At 38.0% G+C, this 15,282-nt stretch overlaps 2 protein-coding genes across 15 annotated transcripts in view; one reads left to right on the plus strand and one right to left on the minus strand.

Moving 5' to 3' along the window:
• CENPK (centromere protein K) overlaps positions 1-15,282 on the plus strand; it is a 550,311-nt gene that overhangs the window by 303,782 nt on the left and 231,247 nt on the right. The gene's annotated exons all lie outside the window — the stretch shown is intronic.
• The window catches only part of ERBIN (erbb2 interacting protein), a 123,135-nt gene that overhangs the window by 77,152 nt on the left and 30,701 nt on the right, over positions 1-15,282 (minus strand). For all 14 annotated transcript variants that reach the window (XM_075078849.1, XM_075078848.1, XM_075078854.1 and 11 more), the window contains exon 2: positions 5,168-5,224. The gene's annotated coding sequence lies outside the window, so the exon portion shown is untranslated. The remainder of the gene's footprint in view (positions 1-5,167; positions 5,225-15,282) is intronic.

The following is a 15,282-nucleotide window of genomic DNA, read 5'->3' on the forward strand; positions in this document are numbered from 1 at the left end:
TAAATAACATTTTTCCCCACAATTATTTGTTTTGACAGGAGTATGTTGGGACTTCTGTCAGTTGGCCAAATAAGCTTTCTTGTATTTGTCAGGTTGCATGTTAGGTTAAGTTAAAGGTTTTTCTCTTCCTAAAGCAGCAACACACACCACAGAAAATACCAAGACACATGCTATTTGGTTTCTTGCTGAAAGATGCTATATTGTGAAAACTTACAGAACACCTTAAATGAGTATCTTCCAGCTACCGACAGCACTAGTTGTCATGAATTTTGGGAAACTGTAAACACTCAGTACTTTAAGGAACCCAAAACATCCTCAGCTGTTACAGTAAAGTAAGAACACAATTATCCTTCATTCTTTAACCTCAGAAATTACTTGGCACCTTTTGCTCACCAGCAAATCATGTAAAGAAGCTGGGGGCAGGGGGCACTAAGGGTTGGTTCAGGCTTCCCCTAAAAATCAATCTAGTCCTCTTGGATGGGAATGATGAAGTCTTATTTTAACAGACAGCAACCAGCACCTTGCAAACCCTAGCTTGGAAGTTTGTTCCTCTGTAATCCTTTTTCTTCTTCTCTTTAATAGAGGGAAGCACGGCTCAAACCTGATAGCCACTGACAAGGAGCTGAAACATGAAGACATACCATGAACTGTGAAGAGACTGCCTCTTTGTAAGTGGCACTGGCATTCATTCTCTGGTTGAGGTGTCAAAGCCCCATTTAGTGACAACACCAAGTTAAGGTATTTTTACCTCCTCCTCCCTCTCATCCAAGCTATTTCTTTCTGTCTCATCTAGGCAAAAAAAAAAAAGGTTTTTGCAAAACTGGATTGGTCATGTCATTTATGACTGGCAAACACTCAGACCAGTACAAATCAACAAACCTCAGCGTTGCACTCTGGGGAGAGAACAAGCCATAGGAAATAAACGGGATTCTGGAACCATTTCACCATTTTAATGCGAAGCTATATCCTGAGCCTCCCTGCTACTGATATGAAAACAATGCTCCGCTGCATCCATGGCTATATGTTCTCACACAGGCAGGGAACACCAAAAAAAACACACTGTACTTGCTCACATACAGCATTCAGAGCAAACGAAATAAAAGGTATTACTCAGGAAACAATGATAGCGAATGGTAATAACAGGAGGAGACACTTTACAGGAGCTCGACTCCTACAAATCAACAGGCCCTGATGTTATTCATCCGAGGATGTTAAGATAGCTGGCTGATGCTGTTGCAAGGCTGCTCTCCGTAATCTTTGAGAAGTTGTGGAGATGAGGGGATGTCCCAGAAGACTAGAAGACTAATGTCACTCCCATCTACAAGAAGGGATTAAAGAAGGATCCAGGAAATCACAGGCCCATCAGTCTCAATTCAACCCTGGAAAAGCTATGGAATGAATTCCCCTGGGGCTATCACCATATTCCGGTATTTAAAGAGTGGCTACAAAGAGAATGGAGACTCCCTTTTCACAATGAGGACAACCAGCCATTGGAATAATCTCCACAGGGAAGTGGTGGATCCCACAACATTGGACACTTTTAATATTTGGCTGGACAGGGTGCTGGGCCATCCTGCCTAGACTCTGCTTTTGCCTTGAGGTCCCCTCCAACCTGGTATTCTATGAAATCTATGTATGTTAGTAAATATAGTAAATAATAACCAATTGTTAAATGCAAAAATATGAAGGATGCTTGCTACAGTTTTTGAGAAAATAAAGGGACCAGAAAGGGGAGAAATCAGATTTGCTTTAACTGATTCAACAGCTGCTAGGGTATAAGCAAAACCAGCAATACTCCCAGCTTGCTGAAATACAAAACTCAAAGCTAGTAACAAAACTCAAAGCTTCTCTTGGGGTTAACTACTTTCCAAGCTCTCAAAGAGTAATTTTTTTTTTTAAAAGAACAAAAAACTCAAACAAAACCACCTACCCACCTCCAAGGGCCAGAGCAGCAAGATAATTTCAGTTAAGTCCCAGAAGATCAATGCCAGGTGTGAATTCTTGAGACCTTTGCTGAAATAATCTGTTTCTTGTATTCTATAAAGTAAATTCTAACCAGATTTCTTTCAGTTTACTGTATTTTGCTTTGCTTTAAAATATTCAGAAATCATTTACACAATTAGTATCTGAAGTTCTTCAAACTATTTTATAAAACTCTTTACTCTGTTTTAACAGGGTTGATGGTATCAATAGCGTTTTCTTGATTCAACAACAGCAGTCTCCCACTTTGCTGAAACTAGAGACCATCTAACCAAATGTTTGTTGCAAGTTATTTTCCAGCTTCAAAATATATCTAAACTGCCTATGCTGAAACAAACCTGAAGAGTTACTATGACAAGTGAAACTCACCCTAAGTATATAAAAAGAAATCTTTGGATTATTTATTTTTATTCATTTCTGTGACTGTAAAAAGGCAGCAATTCAACAAAGCAGTCAGTATTTGGCCTTATCAAGGTAAAAGCTTAACAATGACAAAACCAGATTGGCTTTGTGAAAACAAAACCAATAAAAGTATTATTTTTCAACTGAGATAAGAAGCAAAACCCCTCTTGGCAAATACCTACATAATAAAATATTCTACTTCAAGTACAGCCTTTAACTGAAATGCAGTAATATTCAATATTCTTATAATCTTAAACCAAGGCATTGGTAAGGCACAGCTACATGAGAGTACAGATCTGTAATTTAAGGGTGTTTCTGTAATGGATCTTGCCTTAGCAAAAAAGAGGATGAGAAAAATTATATATTAAGTTTCCAGTCAAAAATAATTTTTAAAATGTTTAGATACCCAAACAATTGTAACTTTGGCCTTTTTTTATACTTAACTTTCATATTAACACAACATAATAACCACACAGTAACACAGACACGCCCTGTCACTACACAACCAGAGCCCAGGTAGCTGCAACTTAGTTCTCACACATTTCCTTTTGCTCTTTTTCTGAGGCAGCCGTAGAAACCGGCTTCCTCCTGGACAGCCAAACGGTTCAGTTAAGTGCCTCTATAATATTTCATCTGAAGAATGGTCTCTAATTGTAAAACACTAACAATGCTGCTGAGATTAGCATTAAATCTGAGTTCCATTTCTGATGTTCAACTTGATTGCATATTCTTTGGGTACATATTTGTAGTGTTACTAAGAAAACATTAAGGGAAATAAATTGATTTTTTTTAAATCACTGTGCTTCAGTCTCATCCATTTCTCCTCCACAAATGAAAAAAAGCCATATAAATTCAAGAATATCTACTATGACAAACCAACATTTGAAGGAAACCATAGGAGCCCCATAAACCTCCACGGAATATTCAAAAAACTGAGCTTTTTTTATAAAAGCAATAACATCATATTTTGATGTTATACACTGATGTTTTCAAACAGCTGAAGAATTCCTCTATATTATGGAACTGACATGTTTGGGGTTTCATGTTTGTCACTTTTAAGTTAATAAATAGCTAGGAACATGAAATATTTATCCCAATAGGATATTGAAGTGAACCCCATCCCCAAATAACCACCATATCCCTTTTTGGTTTTTTTTAAATGTGCAGGAGAAATAATCACAGCCACTGTACAGCTAGTACTCACAGCTAGCTATATCAAGCTACTTCAGAACTGCTTTGCTTTCAGAATCCACTAATTTCTACATTAATAACTTCATTTTCTTTCACTGTTGCTGTAAAAAAGAACCATGGAAACAAACAGGACAAGTTCCTGAGTTTCTATACAAAGAAAACAATGAGAATTAAATACACAGAGTAACCAGACTAAGAGATGGTAAGCCTCTGGAAAAGATATAATACCATATTAAACCACTTATACTTCGGGTTTAGTCCTTTGAGGGATTATGTCTGGATGGTGCTGTATGAGCAAATGCTGTGTATCACACACTGTCAACATCTACTCAAGCAGAAAGGAAGCCATACTGTCTTAATTCCCCCAGTTATAACAACATAGTCAAGAGAGATGAACAAGCATAGGGGAAGGGAAAGGGCACTACTAGTCATTTGCCCATATGAAGGAACAAACCTTTTAGAGCAGTAAGCACAGCTGAGGCAGTGCAGAACAGCACGCTTCCTTAGCTCAGTGGAGAATGCCGAAGCACAACACAAAGGCTACAGCCTTACAGACTACACAAAAGGCTGGAAAAAGTGAGCATGTGTACATGCCTCTATCGTCTTAAGTGTGCGCAGTTTGTAGCAATGCCAGATAAAAATATACAGAAGTTTTTCTATGTTTTAAACTGATATTTTATAGTAAGTCCCTAAATTCCAGTCACTGAAGTGTCAATATTTATTAGTGTTTCTACAGCCTGAGCAGCACTATTAATAAAATCAGAGCAGATGGAAGCTGCTGTCATATGCTGGGGCAGGGCAGAGCATGCAGTAATGACTCCTCCACAGAAATTCATAGAGAAGTTCTGAAACCAAAATATTCTATTAGGTATTCTTTATATTCATGAGAAATACTTGCCTCTAGAAATCCTTATAATATGAGGCAAAAGCAACTTTGTGCCATCTGCACTGGCATCATTTAATAAAGAAAAACGCTGATTCTGAACGTGTAGCTTTTTCATAGAGCTCTGAACAGAAAATTGAACTTTATTTGGATTCTTAATACTTTTCATGTTCTTAAGTATGCTCTCTAGCTAAAGAACACTAGTACTAATAATAACCAATAACCAGTATGAGAGAAATTACATGATGCAACATTTGCCAAGGCTTTAGATCATCAAACCAGAAAGGACAGCAAGAGGCCCAACAAGCATTCAAAGCATTTTTTCAAGCAACTTTTATCCAAGTTTTTAAAAATTATGCTTACCTTTCCTAAAAACAAAAAAAATTACTTTAAAAAGCAGCATGAAATGCTGAAGCTCCACAAGCCAAAACGCTTAATAATGAACACGGAGCTTTAAAACAGAAATATTTTCCTGCACCTCAGTTTCCCATATATTCCCCTTTCTATATATGTGCACAACTACATGTAAATACATATCATTCACTTTGCTCTTCAACAGGTATTTGTAACTAAAAAAAATTGCCTTCAGAACAACATGAGAGATGATGCAGAATAAAATTCAAGTGCATTATTACAACATATGAATAAAGAGGATTTCTATTTTAATATATTGTGCAGTTGGTTCAGAGGACAGAAAAATAATTTACTTACCACTGTGTTTCTTCCTTCTCCCTTCTGCTTCTTCCCTGAGCTTTCGAAGCCAACATTCTGTTTAAGACAAAGGTACAAATATTTTAGTCACCCCTATCCCTACTAGATAAGAACTGATGTTTTATTGTATTTGATATTTATTTTGCTTTCAGAGTTTTGGTTTTATTTTTAAAAAGAAACGCTGTACGTGTGTGTGAATAGTAGCTTTAGGATTTCAGAGAACTTGAAAGACTTTCAAGACAGTAAAAATTACATACACACTTCTGGGGGAGATTATTTTGTGTGTGTAACGTAGCATAAAACATTGTTTTTTATTCTACTTTAATTTTTATTTTATAGCATTCTGTCTACAAATTTCTTTCATTTCTACTTCATTTTAACTACTGTATTAAATTATTAAACTCTTACGTTAGACACCTATTTCACACAATTCTACAGCAAGTTAAAGAAAGATATCAAGTTAACAGAACACAAAAAGAGAACACTTATACCATTAACTTTAGGATTATTTTAGAAAGTTGCAAAATATTTAATAAGGCATATCAGATCACTGACGCTATCTTCACTAAAGTAGAATAATTATAAACAAAAACATTCAGCGCATTCAACTGAATGCATTCAAAATTAGTGTCTGGGCCTAAGGAAACAATAAATTTTGCCTCCAAAGACAGAAGTAGAACATATCTTCAGAGGAATCAAATGTCACTATGGTCAGACAGATCATCTTAACTGGGCATCAAGTTGTATAGAACAGCTAGGAAGCTGAATCAGGCAGAGGATAATCTGTCAAATTTGTAGTACCTAGGAAAAAATTGAATTGTGAGGAACACAGGTAGTAGCTTCTATTTATAGGTAAATCCTTTGAATGAACTATGTTTCATTTATTTTCAACAAGAAGCAGAATCAGCCCATCATAAAATAATTATAAATGTGTCCTCAAAGAAAATCCTAAAACAGATTTAAAAATCAAAATTGTTCCAGGAATAATGTAAAGTTCCTTAGTTTGGGTTAAGAAGCAAGCAACAGTACAATCACAGGATGATGAACCCTAAGGAAGTCAGGATTGTCACAGCAGGACTGTGCTATAACCAACTTTCATACTGCATTCTCCATTCCTCATTCAGGAGTCACTGGTGCCAGAATCTGCATTCATACCAAATGGACTCCAATGCGCTATACTGCATAAATCTATGTATTTATTCTCAATAGAAGGAGAACCAGTACATGCAAATATCGTGGAAGCCTCAAATCTTTCAAGTTTCCTGATTAAAAAAAGCCTCTATCAGTTTAGCCAGTCTCAGGATACAGAAGTGCAGCACTCGACAATTAAAAAGATCAAGAAAGACAGCAAGGATCAAACCAGATTCTGAAGCCTGGGGTCTTAGGAGAGACTTTGCCACACTGCCAGGGCTGCATGCTTCTTTCCTTTCCCACAGTGTCTTGCGCCTCCTGAAAAACTAATCTTTACAAAAGGTATTCAGAGGCACTATACACAAGCTCCAAAACAAAAAAATGCAGGTCTGCAACAGCTCTGCTGGAATAAGGAAAATTAATCTAGAGAATACGACAGTGCAGGGCTGGATCTGACAGCAGGACAGTCAGGTGATTGTGCCTCTTGGAAAGAAAAAGGCATAAAGGCAAGACTTTGCCAGCAGAACATTCAGACTAGAAAAAATAATCAAAGAAATAGCTAGCCTCATAATCATCGCAAAAACAATAAACAAAAAGGGATTACTCTTGCATCATTTCCTGACACCTGTTAGGGTGTCTCTGTTGAAATGCCCATAAGAATGAAATCCACTGGTAGGGAGCCATTACCAAATCACGAACTGTTTGCAGATTTCCAAGCCAAGCACAAGGAGCTCATCAAATCACAACTATCCAGAGGATATAATACAGAAAGTGGGATGCGTGTGCATGGAAGGAAGAATGCACACCACCACCTGGATACTTCAGGTCATTCTGCTTCGGAGATTAAGCAGCAACACACCAAACAGAAGACAGCAGTTACAGAATCAGACAAGAACAATCAACTCCCTGCAACCGGTATTACCTTAATGTCAGTTGAAACTAAGATTGAATCAGATAGCCTTAAGCCCTGACCAGAAGAGGACAGCTAAGAGTGTGCTGTAACTACAACTACAAGCACTCTTTCAACAGCAGGAGCTCTTCAGGCTTCCACACATTCACATTGCCAGGTCATTTTCAGGAAAGCACATCAATCTGCTAAAGAAAACAAACCAAGGTATTCGGAGGAGCCCAAAGCAACCACGCTCCAGGACGTCAAATTAGCTCAGATCACCACTCTCCTGCTTATTTTGCAGAAATGGTAACTGAGATGACTAGTGACAAATTACCCTCAAGGTAAAAACACCTAATGAAATCCTATTTACCCCTATTCTAGCATATAATATAAACACATCAGAGAGCGAGTCTCAGTATCTGTCAGATTCCTCCAACCAAAAACACACAGTGGATGAGCCCTAGCCCTCAGCTTAAGTATGTGGAAGGTACCTGGGGGAACTTACCACACGCATTCATCCTGTTCTTACTCTTCCTTGGGTATAACACAACTGCTGCTAAAAAACGCTCACCAGGTGGACTGCCCATCTGCTCCAGTGCAGCTGTTCTGATCACTTCGCTGTACCCTGGAAGACGCTCACATCTCTAAGCATTTCAGTTCCAGCTTACCACTGGCTTTAGACAAGCAAGGCCTGCAACTGAATCTGTAAAGATCTTTCTTACTGTAATTCTCACACAAATACATATCACCTCAAATCCTCATCGTTCTTTCCATTGCTTACTGGAGCACTTTGAACAGGTATTAATGCACCAGAACACTAGTGGCAAACTTTCACATAACAGATCAGGAAACAGGGTATAGTTCAGTGCACTAAATGGCAATGAAGGAGGGCAGGGAAATCACAGCACTTACGCTCTTGATTTAAGGAAGGGTTGGAAAGAAATACCTTAAAAATTGCTTGCTTCAGAGACATTTCAAGCAACCTTCAGCCCATGACAACCATCCTCCACATTAAGTAGAAATAGATCCCATACTGCAGTACTAAAATCCATCTTGTTATCCAAGAATAATTTTAGGGCAATGAGATGAGTTACGTTTTTTCCTTTTGGAACTGGGACCAGGAAGATGAGGGGTTCTGAAGCAGACCAAGGAAGTGCAGATGTTAGCACAATCAGTATAACTGTCCTCAGTGAAGCAGGTTTTGCCTGCACAAGGCTACCTAATATTCTGGTTATGGGTATCAGGGGAGTATATATAGATGTGTATAGAAGTTCTACTGTCAGTGGTTACTGGCAAGACTCATATTCAATCACAACCTGCTACATAGGTGAGAAATGCATGCCTTACAGCGAGCTAGATTTGAAAAAAAGAATAACATAAGATCTTGATTGAGAAAATAAGAGATTAACACAGCTGGCAAAATATTTCTCTGGATAGCATACCTTTTGAAATCAAACAGACACGTCACACAAAGTAAGAAGGTCTGTAGACCACAGACAGTTTAGTTAATCTTCGATTCGCACACTGTGGAACAGGGCAGGGCAAGAGGGGAGGACCAAACGATTCAGAGACCATTCTCAAGAAAGAGTGAGTCTTGTTTTTCCTGGAAACAGATGCTGTCACCACATCTTGCTGTCTCTTGTTACTTCAGCCTCTGAACAACACCTAGACATTTAGAGTGAAGCAAGGAAACAATCTCTGCTGCATGGATTGTCTCATTGACAAAAACCTGACAAGCTTCAGGAGCAGCACTGTTTTTCCACTGGTCTTGGGTGGAGGAGTCCAAGATGTTAATTATGATACATTACCTTAAGCAGCATGAGACTGACCTACTTGAGCATTTGTTACCTCCTAGTACCAATGCTATTGCAGCTGTTTACAACCAGAATCTTTCAATGCAGGAAGAGGGCAGCTGATGGCATATTCTCAGCGAGCACATAAAGATTCACATTTGCTTCCAGTATGCCCCAAAATAATCTGTATTTGGCAACACTGTTGGTATACTGCAGGGGACGTGCAGTTGAGGAGTGTTCCTACCAAGGGATATGGGTATGCTTATCAACAACAATGGAATGGAAAAGGCACTTTTACAGGTCCCTGACTGGCTAACTTAATATTAAAATACAATTCATACAGCAAGAGTTTAATTGTTTTGCCAGAGTATCTACAGTTCTATTAGAGTTATTTCTGATTATCTTGAGTGAATGAAATGCCTATAGGCTAGCAAAATGTAACTTTGTTCATTACTTACAATACCCTAACAGCACTTTTAGACAAGACAGTTCAGGAAATACATTCATACCTGCACATACACAGATAAATCAGATATGCTGAATTTTGTTGTTGGTTCCTTTCCCTGGGGGAAGCTGGTCAAAGAAGGGTCTTCCAAGGCATACGTGAAGATTGCAAATTTGACCTCAATTTTTTTTTTTAAAGAAACTATTTCTAAATTATTTCTCTTACCTGTGTGGATATATCTGCAAAAACTCTGTGTAAGTCTGAGTGCAAAGCATGGTTTTGCAACAAAATAAACATACCTAGATGTAGAAAAAAACTGCCTGGGGGTCAAAATCTCCCTTTATAGTAGTGCAATTAGTGCAGAGATGACCAATATGGCTGAGTTTGATCTCACCAGTGAAAAACAGCTATAATGTACATGAGCTGGATGGGAGGAGTTTCTCAACTTTTAAAACTTCAAGGAATCATATACATCAAGATGCATGTTTCTCAAAGCATAAGCCTCAGCATGTATGCTCTGAAAAGTTCTTCTATAATAAGAATAAAATGTTATCAAGCATGAATAATTATATCTACAACACCATCAGAAGGCTGTTGCAGATAAGTAGTCACTTTGTGCCTTTTAAACTACCCTTAAACCCAATATTCCCCCTAAAAGCAGCAAGATAAAGCACTATTTTCCACTGTTTACCCCAAGTAATTAGAACTGCAGAATAACGGAAGTTGAAAGGCACCTCCCCAGCTCACACGGTCCAACCCACCAACAATACTACCGCATTAGGGCCAACATTAGATCCAACAAAGTCAAAAGCTACTTTTTGAGTTAAGGTCAATGTCAGATGTACAAAAGGAAACAGGTCAGCTGGCTTATTTGAAAACATTTCCAGGGGACAAAGTTAGATTTAGTGCTCTCCGTGAACCATAGAGATCCACGTTTCTGTGCCTCCACTCTAGAAAAATTATCTAGTGAATGTAATTGCTATTTGAGATACTCTTTTTCCAAGTCTTAGCAAAGCAGCTGAATAATCACACTTTGATTCAATCATTCATGAATTCATTATATACAATGCTTAATCTCACAGTAATTCCCGTATCCGTTCCTAACATGAAAATAAAAGTATCAGGAAAATCCCTTTATAGAACCAAGATCGCTTACATCAATGGACAGAAACAATATCAGATAAATCACTCCTGAATTGGAAATTATTTCTACTTTACCAAAGGTAACAAATACATTCCGAGTAGATCCAGTGTTCACAGACTTGCAAATTATTAATTTCTATAAATAAAGGGTGCTTTGCAGGACAGTAAAAGTGAGGAAGATTAAATTCTTATTGTATACTGTTGCAAATAATTCCGCTTAAGGCTTTACTGATGTTTACTGGCTCTGTTACTCTGATGCCATTATATTAGCTCCAATAACCAGGAATAAAAACATAGAAAATAGAGACAATACACTGATTAATGTCCACACGTAATGCTAAAAATTAAGAGTTTTATGAAAACTATAAAATGAAGCATTTGAAATATTAATATACCTGGCATCCTTAACCACTGTATTCATTTAATATAGGCATTTTTAATGCAAAATAAACAGATTTAGTGATCTATTTTCACATCAATTTCTCATCTCTGAAGTACACAATACAGCTGTATCTGAACTTCAGAAAACAAGAAACCAATCATGCACAACAGAAAACTTCCCAAGATCTTCGATCAAGCAGACACGGCTTCCTAGACCACTTACCGTCACCTCATAGACCATGCTTAGGGACCACCAAACCAGGTCTCAGAACAGCAAGAGTATGCATCCCATGCACTGTCACAATTCTTTACCAAGTTACTTTTCTCTAAGTGACATTTGTGCTAACTCACTGACTAGAAGTGAGTAGCTGTGCCAAGCTACACACCAAGGTCTAGTTAAGCCTGAAGAAGCTTTGTCATTAGTTCTAACGCAAAGAATCCAACTTGACACAACTAGGAATTAGAAAGAAAAAGCAAAAAAACCACATTCTTGCAAGTTATGAGAACTCTCACCCAAGCTTCAGCTATTTCAAGGATCTCCACTGCTCCTACAGAACTGACAACTTTAGAGAGGACTGGACATACCTATGTCACATGAGGAGGCTAATTAGCACCACAAACAACGTGACATGAGCACTCAAGATAACAAGAGAGGTTGCCAATCCATGAGAAAACTATTTAGATCTGGTGCCCTCACCTTTTGCTCCTATGCGTCCCCTTCCATTTCACCCTTTCCCCACCCCACCCTGATTCTTGAGAGTTTCCCATCAGGACATGGATCCTAGACAGTGACAGCTTCAAATGATCAGAGCTTTTTCAGATCTATTATTAGTAGCAACAGCAAATGTGCTCAGACCTCAGCCTTCTTTCACAGCAGCACAAGAGACTGATGATGGGAAAGAAGAGGAATGTGGGAAGTTTGGGAAATAAAAGCCTAAAATAATAATAATACCTGGCACTGAATATACCAATTTATTCAGTAGTAAGATTTGTAAGTAAAAACATGAAACTTAGTCATACCCACACATTAAACTACACCAGAATGTACAGCACCATTTCGAGAAAGAAAAAGTTAACCGCCTATTTAATTTAGATCAAACTTGTATGATATTATTATGACCCTTCTCTCTTTTTCCCTACTGCCATTCATCAGATGAACTCTTTTTCTTCCTCTACTTCATCAAACCCAGTTCTTTTATTAGATGTCGACATACTTTAGGGAGGCACAGATTTATTTTTATTTGTGCAGTACTGAAGAAATCACAGAATCACAGAATGGCAGGGGTTGGAAGGGACCTCTGGACATCATCTTGTCCAACCCCCCTGCTGGAGCAGGCACACCTAGAGCAGGGGGCACAGGACCGTGTCCAGACAGGTTTTAATGTCTCCAGGGAAGGAGACTCCACAACATCCCTGGGCAGCCTGTTCCACTGCTCTGTCACCCTCACAGGAAAGAAGTTTTTTCTCATATTGAGGTGGAACTTCCTATGTTCCAGCTTGAGCCCATTGCCCCTTGTCCTGTTGGGCACCATGTCTTACAGGGACCATGGGCGTGTATAAACTGCTGGTGGCACCTAACACCCACACTTCTATGAGCAAGGAGTGATTGGCTAAAAATTGCATTAAGTAGATGCTCACTCACTAACACAGATGACCTGTTAACTACTTAGTATGAGGAAGACAGAAGTAATCTAGATACTCACGTGCGTATTACTACCAAGCATGAAAAAGAAAGCAGGGAGAATAAGAACCTTTGGCAAAGATTGAGCGCAATAATTTAACTGTATACTGAATTTTACAATAGCAACTTGTGAAACTTACTCAAACAAGTCCCAGGATGAGTCATCCATCTGAATGACCCCATCGTGGTCACAGAGTGTGCACTCCTGTCCTAAAATACAAATGCCTGAGATTCAAATCCTCTTGGACAACATTTATGTTTCCAACACCCCAAATTAATAACCTATTACTTATACCCCACTAATAAGAAAAATAGAGTCGTCTGGACAGGGTGCTGGGCCATCTTGCTTAGATTCTGCTCTTCCTAGAAAGGTTGGACTAGATGATCCCTGAGGTCCCTTCCAACCTGTGATTCTGTGATCTATTTCTCTCCATTTAAAGCCTATGCAGACAGATGCACTCTCAACATACCTCTTATATCAGGCACTTTTGTCAGTTACGCCACAGCTTACACACAAAATTGGATCCCAGAGCTGTTTCAGATTATTACAATACAAAAGGCTGTTGATACGTGCTGCAGCAGAAACCTAGGCACAGGCAGAATTCAGACTGCAAATTTTACATATTCTGTGAATGTCTGTAGCACTCTTAATGCACGAATTTGTCTTGTGCCTGTGACCTTTAATTGCTACTGGCTAGTCCAGGCGATTCTGCAACCCAGTTTGAGCTGTTAACCAGATACGGCTTTAGCTTTGAATTTATCAAATTATGCATAAATAACTGTATTTTTAGAATCAATAACCACCTAGTAGCTTTTTGACATAGGTTAGAAAATAGGTATTAGGAATTTGATTAATGTTTTACATTCCCCATATTTCAGAAACACAGTTTTATAGCATAATGGAGACTTCAAATTAAAGTTGTTTAAAAAAAGGTGGAAAACAATAGCAAACAGTTGCTATAATTATACCCTTAATTATAGATCTCATGCTACCAGCCAAGTCATTGTTAGGGTATGTAAATTCCTGAGTTCCTTTTCCTTCCAGGGCAGAGGTGAACAGCACTAGTTGAGCAACACTTAAACCTATTTTTAGACATAGTTTTCCACACTTATGTATGGGCAGAACTTTCAAATTAACAATTCCTATTATGAACCTCTTCCTTCCTTCTACATTTATTTTATTCCTCACTGCTTTACAAAGTTGAATTAGGAGACATCACTGACCAATTTGACTACAGATACTATCAGTAATCTGAGAACTTGCTTGTGAAACTGCTAAATATTCATAGCTATGAATGAAATTAACCTCAGCTGTGCTCTTAACATACAAAGCAATACAAAAATATTAGAATGCTATTGCATATTTGAGCAGGTTTAAAGAAAAAGAACTGTCAGATACTTTTTATAGCTTCAACTGCCAATTATTGTGCACATCAATTTACTATCATAACAATGTACGAATAACTCACCCAATATGCCGATTATGAAGATTAATTCTTGAATGTCAGTGCTCTCTAAACAACAACAAAGGAAGCCACCAGGAGAAATAACACACTTCTATATTTGAAAGAGGAATTGGGTAGTGGAGCAGGAATAAAGCAGAATCAGAGATATGAATTTTTTTAAATGCACTGATTGAAAAAGGGATATACTCTCAAGGCAAGTATTTGGAATTAAAACTTTTTAGTAAGCTGGGAACAATTGAACAGGTGTCTTACTGGAAATTGACATTTCCTGTTTGAATATGTATTAAATTCATAACTAAATGCAACAGCTACAAATTGTACTAAGCATATTCAACATCAAACCAGAATGTATTTTTTACTCTATTACACTTCACATAGGCATGCGCCATCTGCCACTGAGGTATGATCTGTTTCTCCATGACATTATCACATTACTCTTGAAAAGACTAATGCTGCTGCTTAATCTCATGGTTTGAGCCAATTTCTAAACACTAAGCCTTGGCTTGCTGTCAGATCTCCTCACTACCTGCACCTGAGAATCAATGATGAAGGAGCAGACTGTCACTTTTTACCACCCAATTTAAAGCTACCCAAACCCCTGTTGCAGGCTAATATACATTCTGCAAATACTGTTCTAGAAGTGATTTGTTTCATGGATAGAATGGAGCTATAAAATACTCCTGGATTTTTATGTAACAGGATAATAATCCTAACACACAAGAATAATCTAGGACCACAAGCTACCTGAACTAAAAGGCAAACGGTTTGTTAAGGTAACAAAGGTAACAAAGATTTCTATCATTTGAAATTGCAGACCTGCAAGGTAATTAATCTCCAGGTCACAAGAAAATTTAAGGAAATTAATATGCTAAATTCAACTGATTGGAAAATAGTCCTAGTTTTTTCTGTCAAAAAAACCCAAACCTCTGCAGATTGAACTTCAAGTAACCAATGCAGAGAGAGCTTCTGAATCAAAAAAAAAAAAACCAAACAGTTGTCATTTAAAACCCTGGGTAGAAGGTGGCAGTGTCTGGAAAAGAACAGGATATGAGTTTGCTGTGCTCCCTCCAATAATGAGGTTAGAGTGAGGGGAGTGAGGGTTGTTTTGCATCGATTCTTAATGTTTTTTTATTAAACAATCTAAACTAACACAGCATAAGTGTAACATGCAGAAACTGCTATT

The sequence above is a fragment of the Phalacrocorax aristotelis genome, chromosome Z (genome assembly GCF_949628215.1).
Source record: "Phalacrocorax aristotelis chromosome Z, bGulAri2.1, whole genome shotgun sequence".
NCBI lineage: Eukaryota > Metazoa > Chordata > Aves > Suliformes > Phalacrocoracidae > Phalacrocorax > Phalacrocorax aristotelis.